Below are 20,390 nucleotides of genomic sequence, written 5' to 3'. Positions count from 1 at the left end.
CTTGCACACCTCCAATTCACCTATTGTGCATCCAACCCAGTCTCCCCATGGAGAATTATTGCATTACCCGTCACCCCCACCCCCATATTCCACAGACACCATCCATCCCTTCTCTGTTTGATGGCCCATGGCACAGTCAACAGAATACATTGCGTACACTAAATATCTCTGGTACAAATATGGTTGTGAGGACTACCCTAGCATTTCTCATCTTCCACATGCTGTACTTCACGCACATAGGTACACGCAAATACTTATCTTTCATGACATGGTAGGTAGACTCGGGTAATACCCATTCATCTTTGGTCCGTCCTGACATGGATGACTTGGACCATGAATGGGCAGATATTGGGTGAATGCTCTGACCATTGGTAGGGTTGCCACCTTTTCATATGACCAGGATGGGACATTTTTGGGACACACATCAGATTTTACAGGCCAATACATACCCACGGTCAGTACAAAGGATAGTACTTTAGTTTTATGCCTAAATATAAGCATACTGTTGTAGCAGTTTAGTTGCTTATTCTGTTTCATTTATTTGCTTATTCTGTTTCTTGTAACATTTAGGTATTTTACATACGTAAATAAGTATTGTATGGGACTATTACATAAAATATGGGACATAATTATGTCCTACAATCGCAGGACATTTGACATTTATAATGGTTTTGGTATGGACACAACTGCCTAGAGGGGAACTGTCCCTCACAATGTGGTACAGGTGGTAACCCTAACCATTAGGCTAGGCTTAGCAATTGGTGGCGCACTAACACGATGCGCTTCGCTTCCACTTGGTATAACTATCGACACTACAATGGAATATGGGCACGGGGTTTTAAATGTCATTTGTTCGAGGGATGGGGACTCAATATTCAGCTACATGCCTTTGTGTTTACTTGTTATTTTGGTGTTTGCAAAACTGTCTTGTATGCTTTGCATACATTTCGGTATCCACGGACACTGACAGGAGTGATTACTATTAGAGGCAGGCTGTACTAGTCAGCATTTTAGGTTGCGCATATGCAGCCGATATGTTCACGCCTCTGTGCAGCGCTTGGACATGCCCCCTGCACTCACACACGTATCCTATGCACATGGCCGTTACGGCAGCATGCCTTCATTAATATGCATGTGGTGCTGCTGCTCCATCTCTACGCAGCACAGTCAGCACAAGCCTAACGCCGCCTTGCACCGAGCTTTATAAATCCCGGGGCAACACTTTTACAAGTGTCATTTCCTTTGGTTTGAAATATTTTACCATTTATTTGATCAAATGTATTTGCTATGTATTGACATATTGTACATTTCCCACATGGTAATGTACCTAATTCTAGTATTCTATCTGTTATTCTTTCTAATAGATTTTATACGTACTATGTACCAAAAAATCCTTTAAACACCGACCCCTTTGGTATGAAAACTTAAGCTTGATTTCTGACAGTGAAGAGACTTCCCTTCTGATAACATTTCAAAAATCTTCTAACAGTTTTTGTAACTTATTCGAAAATAATGTATATTTAGACACAAAAACTATTATTTGTTCCAAATCCCATTCTTTTTCTTTCATTATGCTATTGTTATTATATCTTTCAGTTCTAGAATTTATTCTTTTATTTTGAAGTATACTTATATAATGTTTCTTCACAGTTTTCTCTCCATATCCCCTGTCGATAAACATATCCATTACTTTTACAGCCTCTCTTATGGCATCCTGCCTATCACTACACAGTCTCTTAATCTAAAGAAACTCTCCATGTGGCATAGCTGTTAAAGTGTTATTGGATGGCAGCTAGATGCATAAAGCATGTGACTAGGCTGCTCAAATTTTCTATAAATTTGAGTTTTTATTCTACCATTTCCTAAACCTTCTAGGGTCAGATCTAAATAATTTATTTTTATGCCTTCCTGTAATCCATCATATTTAATTTGAAATCTGTTGTTATTCAAATATTCAGTAAATGACCTTACTTCATTCTTTCCCCCTTTACAGATAAATATAAGGTCATCTATGAACCTGAAATATCCTATTACAAAACTTCTATAAAATTTACTTCTATATATGTGACTAGATGCTACAAGACCCATAAACAAATTTGCATACATGGGGGTAAAAGCCGCCCCCATGGCTGTACCTTGCAACTGTTTGTATGGTATACCATCAAATTCATATCAGGATACAGCGCAAATAACCTGATGTTCACAGTGAGGCAGATAGTTGAGAAGATGATGGAGATGAAGAAAGAGTCCAACTGGGCATTCCTAGACATGGAGAAAGCATATGACTATTTCCAAAGAAAACTGATTTGGGGAGTCCTTTGATGATTTGAAGTCACAGAAACATTGTTAGCATTAGTGCAAGCTATGTTTAAGGGCCCAATGACACAAGTACAATGAGTATGCAGATTCAAAGAGGGGTTCCCAATTGTATTGGGTGTGCACTGGTCAGTTCTGAGTCCACTGCTGTACATATTGGAGATGAACTACATTAGCAAACAGATTGGAGGGACAGATCCAGAAAGCTGCTGTTTGAAAACTATGTGGCATTACAGACAGGCAGACTGTGAAGAACTTCAGCAAATTATAAAGGAAAGGATGGCAAAACTGAAGGCACATGGGATGAAAATAAATACTAGAAAGACATTTCTCATGGCAAATGGTGGGGGTGTATCTTAAGAAAATCAAACTGAGATAGAAAAGAAAAGAATTGGACAGATTAAAAGCTTCATGTATCTGGGAGGGGTGGTTGATGAGAAGAGAAATCTAAATGAGGAGACCAAAGCTAGAATTAGTGGTGCTGCAACCAGCTGACATAAGAATGCCAGAGGAGCTGAAAAGTAAGATGTATGAAACAGTGGTGTGACCAGTAGTACTGTATGGTACAGAAACCTGGGACGTAAAAGCAGAGTGGTTAATTAAGCTAGAGGGAATAGAGATGACGTGCCTGAAACAGGTGGTAGAATACACACTGTAGAAGAGAAAAAATGTATTACATCAAAGCAGAAACAGAAATAGCTCCAATTGCAAAGAAGGGCAAAGAGAACAGGTAACTATGGTTCAGGTAAAGGACAATCTGGTAAAGAAGATTTATGAAAAACAAAATGAAGGCAAGAGGAAACAAGGATTTCCAGAGAAGAGATGAATGGATTGTATGAGAGAAGATCTGCTACATTTTAGCGTGACTGTTGAAGAAGATAGGTGAGTGACTCTGAATTGATAAAGATGGGGACAGTTGACGTAACTCCCTGACGTCATGTGGAAAATGGTAAAAAGGGGCTTGTTATGATGATGGTGGTGGTGATGATCTGCCATGGATAGTATTAATGTCATTGGGGATACTGTCACATATAAACTTGCATTGAAGCCGTACTGTTTTACATTAATGTTCAGAAGATAGTCATGAGAAGCAGTAAGTTATTTCCCATTCAAGCAGATTAACTTTGTATATTATTGTAATTCAGTGATCTTGGACTTTGTAGACTTTCTTTAGAGGAGGCTGTGCAGCTTCACTGAGTTGGCTTGGGGATCATGATGGCCATCTTATTATGTCTGTGTGCATGGTACTTGGTCTGCAATATGCAACATGTCTCCTATTTTTCTCTACTTAACCAAGCATGTTGTGTTTTTTATTTGCTGATACTGGTGCTCAGCCATGTTCACCTGATGGGGGATGCTGGCTATGCACTGGAACCATGGATGATGACTCCCATCAGAAATGCACACACAGCCATGCAAGAACACCATAATGAGGCACACACAGAAACTGGAATCATCATAGAGCATGTGTTTGGGATACTGAAATCACGGTTCCATTGCTTGGACATATCTGGTGGAGCCTTGCAGTACTCTCCAGGCACATGTGCCCACATCTTCATAGTATGTGCCATGCTACACAATATGATCCTGTGGAAACAGCTGCAGCAGGGACAGAATGGTGAAGGCCCTCACAGCCCACCACCATTACCAAAGGCCCCACAGGCACTGAGGGACGCAGACCATGAACATTCTGTGCCAGCCCCAGTAGGCAGACGGAGGCATGTCCAGTATGCCCATGCCTTGGCAAAGAGGGAATGTATAGCACACACACTGACAGTGTAAGCACCTATGGACTGACACCCTTCTCCACCTGCACACACAGCAAACATGGATGGCACACGCACATGACCACCTGTAAATTGTCATGTATAGGTGGTCTACTGTGTGCATACTACATAGGCAGCCCTCAGCTATTATACACATAACTGCTATTGGCACAAGGTAAGTCAATACCTGAACAGTAAATTAAGCTATCAGCATGTGTCGATACTGTATGTATAGGTTCACAGGTATATAGGTAGGTACATGCCTGACTGCCCAAGACCATCATAAACATAGCCAAAATGTGTCTGCTGTCACTACCCCATTGATTAGCTAACTGTCCCTCTGTGGAGCAGAGCCAATTGTGGGAACCCTGGGGTGTATCCCCTGTTCCCCACCCACTCTGCAATGATTCCCTGGAGTGTTAGTGAGGGGTTCCATATAATGTAATCAGGGATGTAGTTCCAAATCATGGGGAGTACCCATGAGAGGAATCTGTCACTCCAGCATCTTCCAGTTATGGTTGTGGCAAGGTGTAGCTCATTACAGTGTGTGGCTCACTGTGACATGGATTCCCATAGGTGGAGCATATCCATTAAGCCCGACTTGGACACAGCTTTGTTGGCCAGCAAATATCATCTCTGAGTAAATGAGATGCCACTGAGTAATGCAAGAGTTTATGCAGTCTGGCAGCATATGATACATGTCTGAGGGCATTATCCTTCTATGCGAGGTATGTTTGTGGCCTTTCCAACTGTCAGATGTGTCTTCTGAGGTACATCCAAAATGGGTTATCATACTCGATGATGGGATTGATGACTGATGAGTAAAGTGGCAGAATAACCTAAGTCTGTTTAGATGCGAACCCTTAAGTAATCAGATGGCCTACATAGATGGATGTCCTAACTACTTTGCACATATGACTGTCAAAGGAGAGATCATTATGTAATGTAGTCCTCGCATACCTATTACATCATCTGAATTATAGTGTCTGCCACTCATGTCTTAATATGTGTGTGTAGTTTCCCAAAATGGAATGACCATGCAGTATGTGGCCTTTAGCTGGAGTCCATCACTCTGACACCCTGTGTTGGTCTATGTGAGACCCCTTGAAGGACGTCTGTGACAGCTGGACTGTCAATTATGGCTCTCAGTCTGCAGTAATCACCAAACGTGGCCTGCTGTAGTCCACCTGTGTTAGCCCGTACCTCTGAGAAGAATATGGCAAACAGTACAGGTCCCAGGACCTGCACCATTGATGAAGTAACTATGCCTCTATCAAGCATAGCCAATGAAGTGATTCCAGGCAGAGTTGCTGGAAGCTGTTGAAGACTGGGGTGCTGTAGGGTGATAGGGGCACATAGTGATCTCAAAAGGGCATGTTGACATGACAATCCAACAGCATTCAATTTCCCCAACAGGTCTTGCAGCTGTAAAACTGGAGTGGCTCCCCACACCCTGGCTGTATGTTTCTGGGACACATGATCCCAGGGGTGTATATACTGTTGGCCAGTCACGCATCAAGGTTTCCCCTGAAGTGTGTCAGTGAGTGGCTATGCCAAATGTAGTTAGGATGTTAATGTATAGTCACTCAATTCATGTGTCATGTTGGTATTTCAAGAAGATCATTGGGTGTGGGTGGCTCCACCTGTTGTGTAGCCAAGCTTACACATAGGATTCATGGACATAGGAAATAGGCAGAAGGAACATTAATGTCAATAGTGTAATGGCTACAGCATTTGCATAATATATTTGCAGTCCTGGTTCAAATCCCAATAAAGTCAGAGATAATTTACATGTTACATAGTATATCTTAACCACTGCTTGCATATATAGATTGTATTCCACAGAATAATAAACATTTGGAACACACAACCGCTGAAATGTGCATTAATCACCCTTGCACTACCAATGCCTGCTTTGAGAGGTAAAATGACCACTGCCAGGATTAGAGCATGCAACCATGTACTCAATCTTCACAGTGACCTACCACTAAGCTACCTGAGATGTACCAACGGCAGTTTTGTATTCTGACAGGTTAAAACACAAAAGTGAGGAATGTGTGGAAATAGGACAAACCGCCGTGTACCCAATGAAAGGTGTATGCTATATATATATATATATATATATATATATATATATATATATATATATATATATATATATATATATATATATATATATATATATATATATATATGAATATATATATATATAGAGAGAGAGAGAGAGGGAGAGAGCGAGATATATGTCGATATATGGGGATATAAATATATATGTAGATATACAGATAGGTTAACAACATCTTCTTCTGCTTTGTATGATCTATTCAATAATCTATCTGTTAAGCTCAATATCTCCTCTACAAACCCCTCATGAGTGGGATTTAACCTTGAGGCATGCATGGCCTGTCCTCTACTGACATTCTGAAACACAAAGCTAGGATGCATGCTATGTCTATGTAAAAGTGAATTCCTGTAACAGGACTTTCTATAGACTCCCGTATTTAAGGAACCATTACCCAACCGCTCAATATAAACATCTAAAAATGAAATCTGAGTTTCAGATTGCTCCATTGTGAGCCTTAAATAGGGTGTCAAAGAGTTAATCTGTTCAAAAAAACTTCACAGTTCAAAAACAGTACCTGTCCAGAAGAAAAAAATGTCATCCACAAAATGAGTGTAAAACATTACATGCTGTTGGAAACCAGCTGTAGGAAACAGTTTATTCTGTTCCCAATCTGCCATCATGAGGTTGGCATAGATATTGGCACATGATGTGCCCATAGCCATGCCATCCATTTGGTGCTACGCTGTCATAAAAAATATGTTATCTTCTAGGACAACCTCTAAATAAGCACAAATCAAGTCAGTTTTACTCCTAGTATAAGAGGTCTTATTCATCACACATCTATGTATACACCCAACTCTCTCCTCATTGGGTATTACAGTGAACAAAGACGAATGTTCAAATCACTGTTGATGTCACTAGTTTTGTCATACAACATCAACAGGAAATGCTTTGTGTCCTTCAAGATGTATGGATATTCCTCCACTACTGGTCTGAGGCAGTATTCTAAGTACAGTGAAAGGGGTTCTGTCACCCAACCCCTTCCTGCTACAATAGGTCTCATAGGGGTCTGTGGCATGTTTATGGATCTTTGGTAGTCCCTGTACTATAGGTATCAAGGGATGGTCTACCTGAAAAAATTGATACATGTCTAAAGTAATGATTGTGCTTTTAAATAAATCTTCCAACAATGCATGAAATACTAGTGATTCTCCTTTCTAGTTCACTAGTAGGAATTACAGAATAAAATCTGTCATCCTGTAGCATCAAGTTCATACTATTGTCATATCTCACTTTGTCCATCACTACCACTGGACCCCCCCTTGTCTGCAGGTCTAATCACAATAGTTTTATCATTCTTTATCCTATTCAATGCTATCCTCAGACTGGGGGATAGATTCCCAAACCATTTCCATTGTCCATTATTGGTATCTAACCTATGTAGGTCCTCCTGTACTAGTTTAGCAAAAACTTCCAAAGATGGATGTAATACAGGTACATATGTACTAGGCTTCCTAAAACTGACTTGATCATAGACATGTTGACTCCCAAAATCCAGTTTCAATTGCACATTACTGCAGAATAGTCTGAGGTCTTTCACCATGTCTGTTAGATTACTTTTGGTGGAGGGTATAAAGGATAAACCTTTGTTTAAAACCTCGACTTCTTCTACTGTTAAAATTCTACTAGAGATCTTCCAAACTAATGTAGCAGTAGATGTTGCCACATTTTCATGATGGTCGGGCCCTGCTGTTTTCCCCCTGAGACTTTGCGTTTCTGGTGGCCTCAGCTCATTGACCTGGATCTCCCTTTTTTTGTAGATATCACTGAAAGGGAAAGGGGTCTGGTTAGTTCCAGGCCCTTGACTAAACTTCTTTCTCCTAACAGAGGGTTGTTGAATTTCAGTACCACCTGTACTATATGTATCATGTATAGCAAGTCATGTACCTGTTAGGTTATTACCATTTGGAAAAGAATCTCCCGGACAATTGACCATTGCATCACCCTGTCCTTGGGTTACAGCATCATTCAAATTATTACTAGTAGTAGAGTTACCATCTATTAAACTAGAATCATTCATTTGCCCTGGTGAGATAACAGGAACGGAGGGGGACTAATTCCTAGCCATATTGCAATCATTCATAGTATTATGACCTGTGATCGAATCAGCATTGGGACATGTAGTGGCATTATGAACATTCTCATTGTTAATAACATTCACATTCAAATCATTGTATACACTATGCAAATCTAAAACATTATTTGCATTATTCATAATATTATTAACACATGTACCTGGTCTATCAGATCTATTATCTACTCAAGGCCAAGTGAAGACATGTCCATTTTTGAAGTCCAAAGTATCTCTCTGTATCATATTGTAGAGGAGTTATTGAGCTTAACAGATAGATTATTCAATAGATCATATAGATCATACAAAGCAGAAGAAGTGCATGCTGGTGTTGAATGTGCCAATTCACTTAGGACTACAACTATTTTTCTGAGAGCTCAAGAAACGGTACAAATACTTCAGATGACGGGAGAGAAGCAGCAGTTGGTGTTACCTCACAGGAAGGTTCATGTAGATCCGAGGTCAACCCTATATTGAGTTTCACACAGGATATACGTGATATTACAGATATCTTTATTAAAAATTGGGGGATACTCACAGTTGACCAAGTTTTAAAGGAGAAAGTAGGGGATAGGCCCAAGTTTACTTATAAGAATAGGGAGAATTTGCTTAGAATCCTATGTTATCCTAAAACTTATATCAGCCATACAGACGAGGCCTCCAGCTGGGGTATGAAACAATGCCACAGATGTAATTTCTGTGAATATATAGACAGTGAACCCCGATTTATAGATCCTGTGGCACATCAATGCTTTTTTCCTAGGGTAAAAGCTGACTGCCAGTCAGAACATTTAGTTTATTTAGCAAAATTCAGATCTTGTATGGTGTTTTATGTCAGTAAGACTGACAGAAATATTAGGGAGAGGTTTAGAGAGCATGTCTATAACATACGCATTAGGACCATCAATAATGCACTCTCCAAGCATGTGATGGAGACATCAGATATACATAGTTTTAGGTTTCAGGTACTACAGATCAATGCCCTGAGCCTTAGAGGAGGGGATATTAGAAATTATACAGAGACATGTGAGTTAGATTGGATTATCAGGTTGAGGGCGGACCATAAACCTAGCCTGAATGATAAGATCCCCATTAAACCTTTATTAAAGAATAGAAGGTTGAAGATCAAATCCTAGTGTTGTGCATAGTACATCATTGGAACATGTGCTATTGTTAGACACAAACACACATTTTTTTATGTATGATATATAATTTCTATGTATGATATATACATTCAAATCTATATTTACTTGCAGCTTTTAGCATATATCTCTAGATTTTACCATTGAGTTTGTTCTTTATATGAGGAATATATTTTTTAGTGTATAATATGATTATTTTACATAAAATACCTTGTTTATGAGCTTATTCCTTGATGATTTAAGATATGTACCTTTATTTTTTGTTATATGCCTTTAAGATTTGCAAAGAGAAGTGATGTCATTGTGATGTGGACTTTCAGGCATTTAAAAAGTGCACCTTTTTTGTTTGTTTTGTATATGGCTTGATAAAGCCCTTTTTGGGTGAAAGCGGTTGTCGATTTTCTCAATAAATCGATTTACTCTTGGATTTTACCACAATTGTCCATATTTTTGTCAAAATTTGTGGACTATTTGCTGCTGAGCTGATTTTATGCTACAACTGGTTTAGAGCCTTGTTTTACTCTCGTGTGGCTTATTTACTTGGATTATTTTGCTGTTCTGCACAGAGAGTATTTACTACCAGGTACCTTTGTTTTTGCATTTATATTTTATTTATTAATTTACATTTGTTAATCAGGTAGTGTCCAGCTGGGCAAGTAGCCAAGAGAATAATGCCATAACTACAGTACAAAAAAGATTACAAAGATTTACAAAGAATATACAAAAAAAGGTTTAACAATTACCTACAATCACAATTTACAAAAAGAGAATGTAAAACAGAAAACATTACATTTCCTAAGCCTTACTACAGACAATAATATGAACTCGGTTAGATACATAACATAACTAAAATAAAGCACTGTGGTATTTTCATGTGGTAAAAGTAAGACAAGGAGGATATGGCAGAAAAGGACAGTTAATTGATGGCATGAGAAACTATCCAAAATAAATGAAATAAACTAATAAATAAATCAATAAATAAATAAATAACCTAATATTCTGTCCTAACTAGTTTTCATTATAATAAAAAAGAGGTTTGGTTATTTTGTTAAGAAATTCTCTTCCTAAACCCAAGATTGTCAGCTCTTATATGGAAGATAAAGGTTTGCTTTGTTCAGTAACATTGGATTTTAATAGAGAACTATATACCTTTATCAGTCTATATTGGATTTTTGGAATGGGAGTTAGGACTGTTAATATCTGGATCAAATTGTTCAAATTTCAAAAGGTAGTATTATAGTGGCAGGATATTTTAATTGTATACTAAGAGATGATGATACCAATACCATTAGAAAGAGAAGAATATCTGCACCTTTTAGGGAAGTAAAAAATGTATAGACCTAATGAATATTAAGGATATACATGAATTTTCAGACTCAGATTCACATTTTTTTACTCATTAATCACATAGGCATGGAGCTGAAGCCAGAATAGACAGACCATATTATCAAATGATCTAACAAACTGATTTGGTAAGGTTAAGGTTGTATCTTATCCACGTTCAGACCATAATGCTATAACTTTTTATTTAATCTTAAAACATAACAACAGTATTATTATTAAATGCATAGTTGCTTATATAACTAATCTAAGAGATTTCAAAGACCTTTTCCTAACAGCAATTCAAAACTTTATTGAAATCAATTATACAAATTTATCTATGAAATATATTTATGGGATGCTTTAAAAGCATTTATATATGGTAGAATTATAACCTATTATGTTTTAAAGAGAAAACTATGGAACAAGGACCTAATTAATCTACAAGAAAAAAAAATAGATAAATTGAAATTAAATAGTCAAAAAACAAATACAAATATGACAAAAAAATTAATCATTTAAATAGTAAGTATTCAGCATTTTTAAATAATAAGATGATGATTAACTTGGAAAGAATTAAAATAAGTGCTCCATAAACCCTACATATATGCATAAGTTAGCTATCAGAACAAAAATGTTTAATAAATCCAATCACATTAATTAAATATTCTCCACAAATAAAGTGAAAAAGGTTACTGAAATGGAAGACATCTTGAAATAATTTAGAAATCACTTTAGTGCAATAATGACCCAATAATGGATTCTCAAGAGAATATTAAAATGTTCATAAGAAATTATACCAAAAAAGTATTAGAAAATCAAATAAAAGTTATTAACAGGCCTATTACAGTTTCTGAATTAAAATCTCATATTAATAAATGAAAACCCCAAAAGGCTCTGGGTAATGATGACATCATCCCTGAACTTTATAAGTTAATGCCAAAATATGCTATAACTATTTTACTTAAGATTTTTAAGTTAGTTAAAGAATTGGTAAACACTCTTCCTTCCTGGAAATATACCTGGTTTTCCTAAAGACCAGTGTTGTTACTAATCATAGACTATACTATGTTTATGTCTATCCATGCCAACAGGTTAAAGCAGTTTCTTCCATCTTTGATCAACGATGATCAAACTGGTTTTATTTTAAATAAGAATTCTTATGATAATATTAAGAGAATTGTAACACTTGATTATGCAAATAATACAAATGAAAAGATAACATTAGTAAGTTCAGATGCAGACAGTACACTTGACTTGGTCAACTGGAAATAACTCTCATTGGTACTTGAAGAAAGTAATTTCTCAAGTAATTTTATATATCTTATTAATCTTCTTTGTGTTAATTCCTTAACTTATGCAAAAATAGGTTCTTATACTTCAGAATCTAGAAAGGTTTTCAAATGAACTAAACACGGATGTCCACTCTCACCTTTACTCTTCATGATAGTTATAAAACCATTTGCTAATCTGATAAGCTCTCTCCTAAATATTAAATGTATTCAGCTAGGTAAGAATTTAACTTCTAAAATTCAATTCTTTGCAGATGATATTCTTATCCTTGAATTAATGTAACATTCAATTTCAACTGTTTTTAATTAAATTTAATTTTGTTTGAAAAAATATTGCCTCGGTTTTAATGAAAATAAAATTAAAATTATATCTATCAATTCTAACATTAATGATATAGAAGGAACATTTAATACATATATAGTCTAAAAAAATAAAGTATTTAGGAATAATTATTGCAGAAAATATTAATAAAATAATAGACATCAACTATAATAGTTTAACTTCTATAGAGAATCTTATAAATAAATGGAATATATTTTTACAATGGATGAGAGACTTTCTATAATCAAAATAACTATCTTACCAAAAAGTGTATATATTTCTATCTTTACCTCCTAGAAGTTTTATAAAAAGGTTTAATTCTTTAATAATTAATTATTGTGGTATCCTTATAAGCCTAGAAGGGTTTTAAGTCATCATATTAGAGACTGGTCTTTTGGTGGTATTGCTTTACCAGATTTAGAATTATAGTCACTGCCATCAGTCATTATGGCAATAGCTCAGTGTGCAAATAATTATTATACACTTAAATGAAAGGATTTTCAGGAAGTTTTTGGATACAATCTAATTATCCTATAAACTGAAATTATTATCTAATCACAAGCAGTCCCTTGCTTTGGTTATTAAAAGTACATCTAAATAATTCTAATAATTTAATCAATTCTTCTTACATCTCCATCATATTAAACCTTCTGAGAAATTTTATTTACAGAAACCCAATGCATAAAGCATGTTTTTTCTCATTTTTTTCAATAGCTTTTACTCACAATAACAATTCCTCTCTTAATGTACCTACAATGATTACTTTTAAGGAAAATAATCTGAGATTAGTGTTTTCCTACAGGGTCTAGTCACTGACAAATTTTCTTTATCCAAATCATTAGTTTTATTTAACACTCCAATACCAGATTGTGTTACAAGATTGAAATATCCCCTTTTGTGGAGCATTCTAGCAATTGCAAAAAAAGTTATAACAAGAAACTGGAAGAATGAATCTACTCCCTTGCGAATCTACTCCCTCATTCAATGAATTCTTGAACATTGCAGCTGAAGTTTGTCAACTGGAACTTATTACAATTAAGTCAAGATCTACAAGAATAACGTCTTCATGTAATACCTGCAAAAGTTTAAAGGAATTGTTAAATAAATAATAGTTGATATATTTATGATGTGTTAATCATCAAAATTAAAAAAAAATCTTCTTAAGTAGTCATACTTGTAAATTGTTGCTTGTTTTGTTTTAAAATTGATATATTATTTTTGTTTCAGGTTCGTTAAATATTTATTTTGTCTAAATGCTATCATATATTTTTCTTTGTTAAAACTCAATAAAATAAAAAAAAAAAGAAAACATTTTAGAAAACAAAGACAGAGTGAAAGAAACAGATTTTTTTTCAGTTCAAAGGTGGAGCTTTTCTTTATTGTAGTACATCTTCAAGGCTTCCAGACACCGGTGTCAAACAGTGCAACACTTACATATTAGGAGTTTTTTTTTAATACTGTTTTGCACAACTCATATTAGGACTTTAAAAACTACCTGTGCCTGTTTTTCTGAAAATAAATTTATAAATCAGTTTAACAAACTGTTGCTTCCCAAGTAATACATACAACAGAGATGATTAATTCCATAACCCTTTAAATGCAATTGTTCTCGAGACCAACAATTGACAAACAAGTGGCAGGGACAAATCTTTCTCAAAACGATCACGCATACAATAGGTTTATTTGCATGTCTGCCTGCTTTATAAGCTTGTAATTGGCCCAGTTAAACTACCATACACTGACTGTTCCCAACAAACTTCTCAACCTTTTATTTTAAGAAATCTGGACAAAGACATAACTTATGGGCGGGGTGGCAAAGACCCACAATCAAGTATAGATTTTAAGTATTTCTCCTATAAACACAGAGAGCTACTAGAATCACAGCTTTTGCATTAGCATGCATTTTGTGAAGGCAATGTTGTCTGAAACTCAAATATATGTCATTATTTACAAACCTTGTTGGTTTGCCAGAAAACCATAAATTTTATGAGTAGCAGAGCAAAGATATGGAGCTAAAATCTGGACATTTTGTAGAAATTTGGACAGTTGAAAGTTACGGTTATAAAGGGCAATAATAGTTGCAGCTTATCAATTCACTGACAGACACTTGAGAGAAATGTGGTGTTTTTTGTATGGGTGAGGGGGCTTTAAGACAAAGCTGAGAGGAAGAGTAGATGACAGCAGGGAGAATTTTATAAATGTGACTCAGAGTCACTTAAAAGGTTAATAGAGCAGTGAGTCTAACATATCAATGCACTTTCTGCACAATAAAAACTATGAAACATTGTCTGGCATTATTGACTAACAGCAATTATTCAAAGCTTACTAGGGCAGGAAAAATAAAGAGAGACATTGGGGGTATTTTGTGTGTGTTTTTGAATGTGTGTCTGTGTTTGGGAGAATGGTTGAGGGATGTTTGTGCCATTTTGATACATGGGACAGCAGAATTAACTGTTGCTGGAAAGTACAGATTAACAATAGCTGTAGTTAAGGATACATGGTAATTAGCTAACTATAATGTATCTCCTCATTGTGATTAACACATCACACATTGTAAATTTCTGCATCATATGTAAACAGACCCTTTTAGCTTAGCTATTAATATTTGTGCTGAGGGTTCTTTCTAAATCCCCAATAAGGTCTTTGTTTAAACGTAACCCAGATGATTGGATGAGTATCTACAAATTTACTGTGGGATTGACTGTTATGGTCCTCCTAGAGGATGGTAGTGGAGCCTGATGGAGGATACTGGGCAGGTGACAATGGTTGTAAGACTCAGTTGCCTTGGAATATCTATGACTCTATAAACCTATGAATTAATAGTGTACCTATTTCAGTTCTACTCTAAAATGTCCATAATCATTGGTAACTATTAACATTTGTGCCAAATATATATATTTATATATATATATATATATATATATATATATATATATATATATATATAAGCATGACGGTAATCATAACAGACAATGCATTCTTCCTATCATAATTATGTTTTTCAAAGTTGTTTTTCTGTAATAAAATCTGCTATGTGTTAAGTTCTGGAGGGGGGTTACACTACTCTTTCACACCCAAAATATTTTTATAACTAAATTCCTGGCTTCACAACTTTTGAGAAAGAGACAACAAACAATACATAAAAACGTAATTCAATGAGTTGCAATGATAATAAGTTTGGATGTGATAAGTTATCCTTTATTGATAATTTCTTTCTTTGGACAACCCCTTGGAATACATATAGTGAACTCTTTCTATTAGTTTTAAGGCTGTTTAATTAGTTCACTTCATTACTTGGTAAGAAGCACAATTATGTCTGGAAGTTGAGAGACCTTTTCTTTTCTTAGAACAAGTATCTTTAGTTTATTGGTAGAATATTTCATCCTTTTTATAAAATTACCAGCAGGAAGTCTCTTAAATGAGTTAAACAACTGGAGGATAACTGGACTGAGAAAGTTCACACTTTCTCGAGACTAATATCCATTTTAAACAGAGCTGATATTTTGCTTGAAAGAACAACCACTGGAAAATATAGTCTTACAGTATCGTCTGACTGCATGACTTAAGGATGGAAAATTATGAAGTGTTATGATATGAAATAGTTCTGTTTCTCCCCTTAGTATCACCTTGTATCTCATCTGAGTTTCAAGAAATTACTACCATCTTCAGCAGTAGATTATCTTCACATCAGATAGAATTAGCTATAAAAAATATCTGAGCACAAAGTAGAATCTACTCCCAAAAGACACCTGCAAGTCTATCTAGATGGGGTCTGGATGATAAGATGGAAACATCTTAGGGAATTGTTTTGTAAATCAAGTGATGGAGTATATCTGAAGTTGTTCAGTCTTTGCAGAATGTTTAATTGTGTGTGTGTGTGTGTGTGTGTGTGTGTGTGTGTGTGTGTGTGTGTGTGTGTGCGTGCGTGTGTGTGCGCGTGCGTGTGTGTGTGTGTGTTGCAAGAGTGCATGTATTTGTGTGTCAGTGAAAGATGAAGAAAGAAAAAAAAGGAAAAAAAGTATCACATACAAAGAAAAGGTTATTGCCTCTTTTGAATCAGATGCATTTTTCTACACAACTTTAATGTCTTAAGGTGTTTTGTCCTATTTGAATGCTACTGTCTGAAATGTGAATGAAAAACTTTTTTTGTGAAATATTAAAAAAATTAGAATAAAGTAAACCAAGTATGTAAGTGGAATCGCAGCTACTTGGGATAATTCATCCTATTACCCTGATCTCTTTAGTTATGATGCTTCAGATCTAAAATTAGGCATGCCAAAAACAGACTCAGCTGTAGGAAACACACTTTCTCAAATGTGTATGACTCCATAATCCTTTATTGTACAAAAGATTTAGCGCTTTCATCCACTAATATACATCAGAATAACAACAGTCATTTACACATCCCTTATATAAGCCAAATTGGCACCAGAAATCTGCAATAAAATTACTTTAGTATTAAAGAAATATGCATCAATAAATTAAAAACTTCATAATAACATTTGCATATACATAAAATATATGAAGTGTCTATATGAAAGACGTAATGAATGAATAAAAAAAATTTTTTTTTACTATTTTATTGCATTTGATCGCATTTGTAAAGTAGGTTTCATAGTTATGTAATCATTGAGACCAAGAAAGTCTAAAACATCAGTGAGTAATTGCCATTTGGTCTCCTTATACCCTAATAATGTCTTAAAACTGCCTCCTCTTGCACCTATTTTGATCTGCTCGAGAATGGCAAATTTAAATGCATGATCATCCCCTTTTGCCTCAATATGCCTAAATAATGCATTAGTCTTGTCTTTCTTAGTGATGTTATATAGATGGTCATAAATCCTGTTCCTCAGGCATCTCTCCATTTTCCCAGTGTAATAACATGGGCAGACCATGCATTTGGCCATATAAACAACACATTTGGAATTACAGTTCCCATATGCAAAAGTGACCTTAGTGTTGCTAACATTTTCTAGCACTAGCCCTTCATCCTCTAAAATAGCAGGACATTGTCTGCAACTCCAACACTTCCTAGTGTGTATATTGTTGTACTTAATATCAGCCCTATTGTGTTCCAATACACTCTTTAAATTACTACCCATTTTCTATAGAAAAGAGGGTGCTGATCCAACAACTTTATTTATTTCATTAGTTTTATGAAACTTTTAATAAAGAAAAATGGTGAACGATTATGCATAAAAATTAATGAGGCTGAAAGGTTAAACAATATTATTACAAATGATTTATTGTATGGTCAATGGGAGAAACTGTATATTAGGCAGTATGAAGTTGCAGAGAAAAAGGCACACATTATATACAACAAAAAGTGTAGGAAAATCACCAGAGATGTTGAGCATTTTAAGAAAGACACTATGTATCCTTGGAAACTGAGGAAGTTAAACAATGGTTGTAAAGGTAATATGGACAGAGACGGAGACTATGGTAGGGATTCAGTGGAGATTAATTATAATCAATCTAGCAACAATAATCAACATTTTCGGGGGGGATGGAAGCAGCAGCAACACAAAAATTGGAGGAAAGATTGGAAATAGAAGTAGGAGAGATCATATTGGGGGCAAAAGGAACAGATGCATCACCAATGGGGGGATGGCCATTGGTGACATTAATAGACAAGGATGATAAGAACGTTCGCACATTTTAATACATAATGGAATTATTAGTAGTTTAGATGATTTTAAAATATACAATTATACAGAATTAGTTTTGGAAAAGGAACATTTTCAATTATTTGCTAGGGGAAAGAAATTTATCCCTAACACTAGTTTTCATATTGTAGATTGTTTGGAAGAGATTAAATTATATTTGAGAAAAGTAAATTTAGCTATTTAGTATCAAAATGACTATAGACATGTAGAAAATGACGTCTTAAATAGGAAATCAACGTCTGTTCCTATGACACACCCTAGTGTTGCAGTATATGAGAGAATGGTTATGAAGGACATTTACAACATGCAGAACAATATAAAACATATGAACAGGAAGCACAATTTATGACATGAAGAGGCAGAGATTTTGGGACAACTTAAGGAAGATTACATCAGAGTTATGAAACCTGACAAGGGTGGAGGGGTGGTGCTATATGACAATTCAGAACACGTAGAAAAAAATGTTTGCGATCTTACAGACCTCTGGTAACTATGAAACAGTTTCTGTTAATGAGATACAGGTTGCGTATAGGCATATTGACATGTATATTGAGAAATGTTTGATTGAAAACCATATTAACAATGAGTTATATAAGTTTTTAAAAGCAGAACATCCTGTGTTGGCCAATATAGTGGGCATATCGAAAATACATAAGAGTATCACTAACCCATGCTTTCATCCCATCATTTCAGGGAGTTGTTCTAAAACATTCCCCTTAGGTGTGGCTATTGACCATTGGCTTAAACATATATATGGTACTATCCCTCATATGGTTAAAGATTCATGAGCCTTTCTTAGTAGCCTTACTCCTGACATTTGGAAGCAAGGATTGTATTACATCACCATTGATGTTATTGACCTTTTTTCATGCATCCCTAAGGAAGCAGACTTGGAAGGGTTTTGTAACAGTATTAGACAACACAGCAATTTAAACTGGGATATTGTTTCCCTTATATTGGAGTTGATGTCCATTGTGCCCGACAACAACTTTATCTACTTTGAGGGTGAGTATTACAGGCAGACCAGGGGTGTGACGGTGGGGGCAGCATGTGCCCTCATGTTTGCTAACTGGTTATGCTAGACTGGGAAACTCAACATGTGTTTCAGAGTAGATTTTATAAGCACATTAGACACTACTCGAGATTTTTGGATGATATTTTTATTTTGTGGGAAGGCTCGTACAATATTTTTGAGGAATTCATGACCTATATCAATAATACTACCACATTTTTACAATTTACATACACATCTAATACCAGTGGTAAAGCGTTTTTGGATACATATATTTCCAATGCGACTTCTGGATTCAGTTCCAATATATATAGAAAAGGCACCTTCTCAAAGAGTTACCTTGAATGTAGTAGTAATCATCCTAGGAAACTTATGAGAAACATTTTTAAGGGGCAATACATACGAGCTGCTCATATGACTTCCCAGTATGATGATATGATTGGGGAAATGGATACTATTGAGAATTTTTTTCAAGGTGAGAGGGTACCCCATGTGCAAAGGTACATTATAAGTGAATGGGGAAGGAAATACCCCCCCCCATATTAGGAAAACCTTTAGTGAAAACTATTCATTCAAAAGGGAGAAAGGATGCTATGAATTACCTTGTGTCTTGGAATATTTACCATATGTGAACAGGGTTAAACAAATGATGGTGAAAAATTGGAATATATTAATGGTGGATAGCGAAATAAATAAAGTTGTTGGATCAGCACCATCTTTTGTATACAAAATAGGTAGTAATTTAAAGAGTGTATTGGAACACAATAAGGCTGGTATTAAGTACAACAATATACACACTAGGAAGTGTTGGAGTTGCAGACAATGTCCTTCCATTTTAGAGGATGAAGGGCTAGTGTTAGAAAATGTTAGCAACACTAAGGCCACTTTTGCATATGGGAACTGTAATTCCAAATGTGTTATTTATTTGGACAAATGTATGGTCTGCCCATGTTAATTCATTAGAAAAATGGAGAGATGCCTGAGGAACGGGATTTATGACCATCTATATAACATCACTAAGAAAGACAAGACAAAAGCATTAATTAGGCATATTGAGGCAAAAGGGGATGATCATACATTTAAATTAGCCATTCTCGAGCAGATCAAAATAGGTCCAAGAGGAGGCAATTTTAAGACATTATTAGGGTATAAGGAGACCAAATGGAAATTACTCACTGATGCTTTAAACTTTCCTGGTCTCAGTAATTACATAACTATCAAACCTATTTTACAAATGCGATCAAATGTAATAAAATATTACTTTTTCTTTTATTCATTCATTACGTCTTTCATATAGACGCTTCATATATTTTATGTATGTGCAAATGTTATTACGAAGTTTTTAATTTTTGGATGTA

At 35.4% G+C, this 20,390-nt stretch overlaps 1 protein-coding gene across 1 annotated transcript in view; it reads left to right on the top strand.

Moving 5' to 3' along the window:
* Positions 1-20,390, top strand: part of LOC122808195 (complement C1s subcomponent-like) — a 625,556-nt gene that overhangs the window by 433,360 nt on the left and 171,806 nt on the right. The gene's annotated exons all lie outside the window — the stretch shown is intronic.

Source organism: Protopterus annectens, chromosome 8.part0 (genome assembly GCF_019279795.1).
Source record: "Protopterus annectens isolate FY-2018-M chromosome 8.part0, PAN1.0, whole genome shotgun sequence".
Taxonomy (NCBI): Eukaryota; Metazoa; Chordata; order Ceratodontiformes; family Protopteridae; genus Protopterus; species Protopterus annectens.
This window is presented reverse-complemented; position numbering and strand designations above follow the sequence as displayed.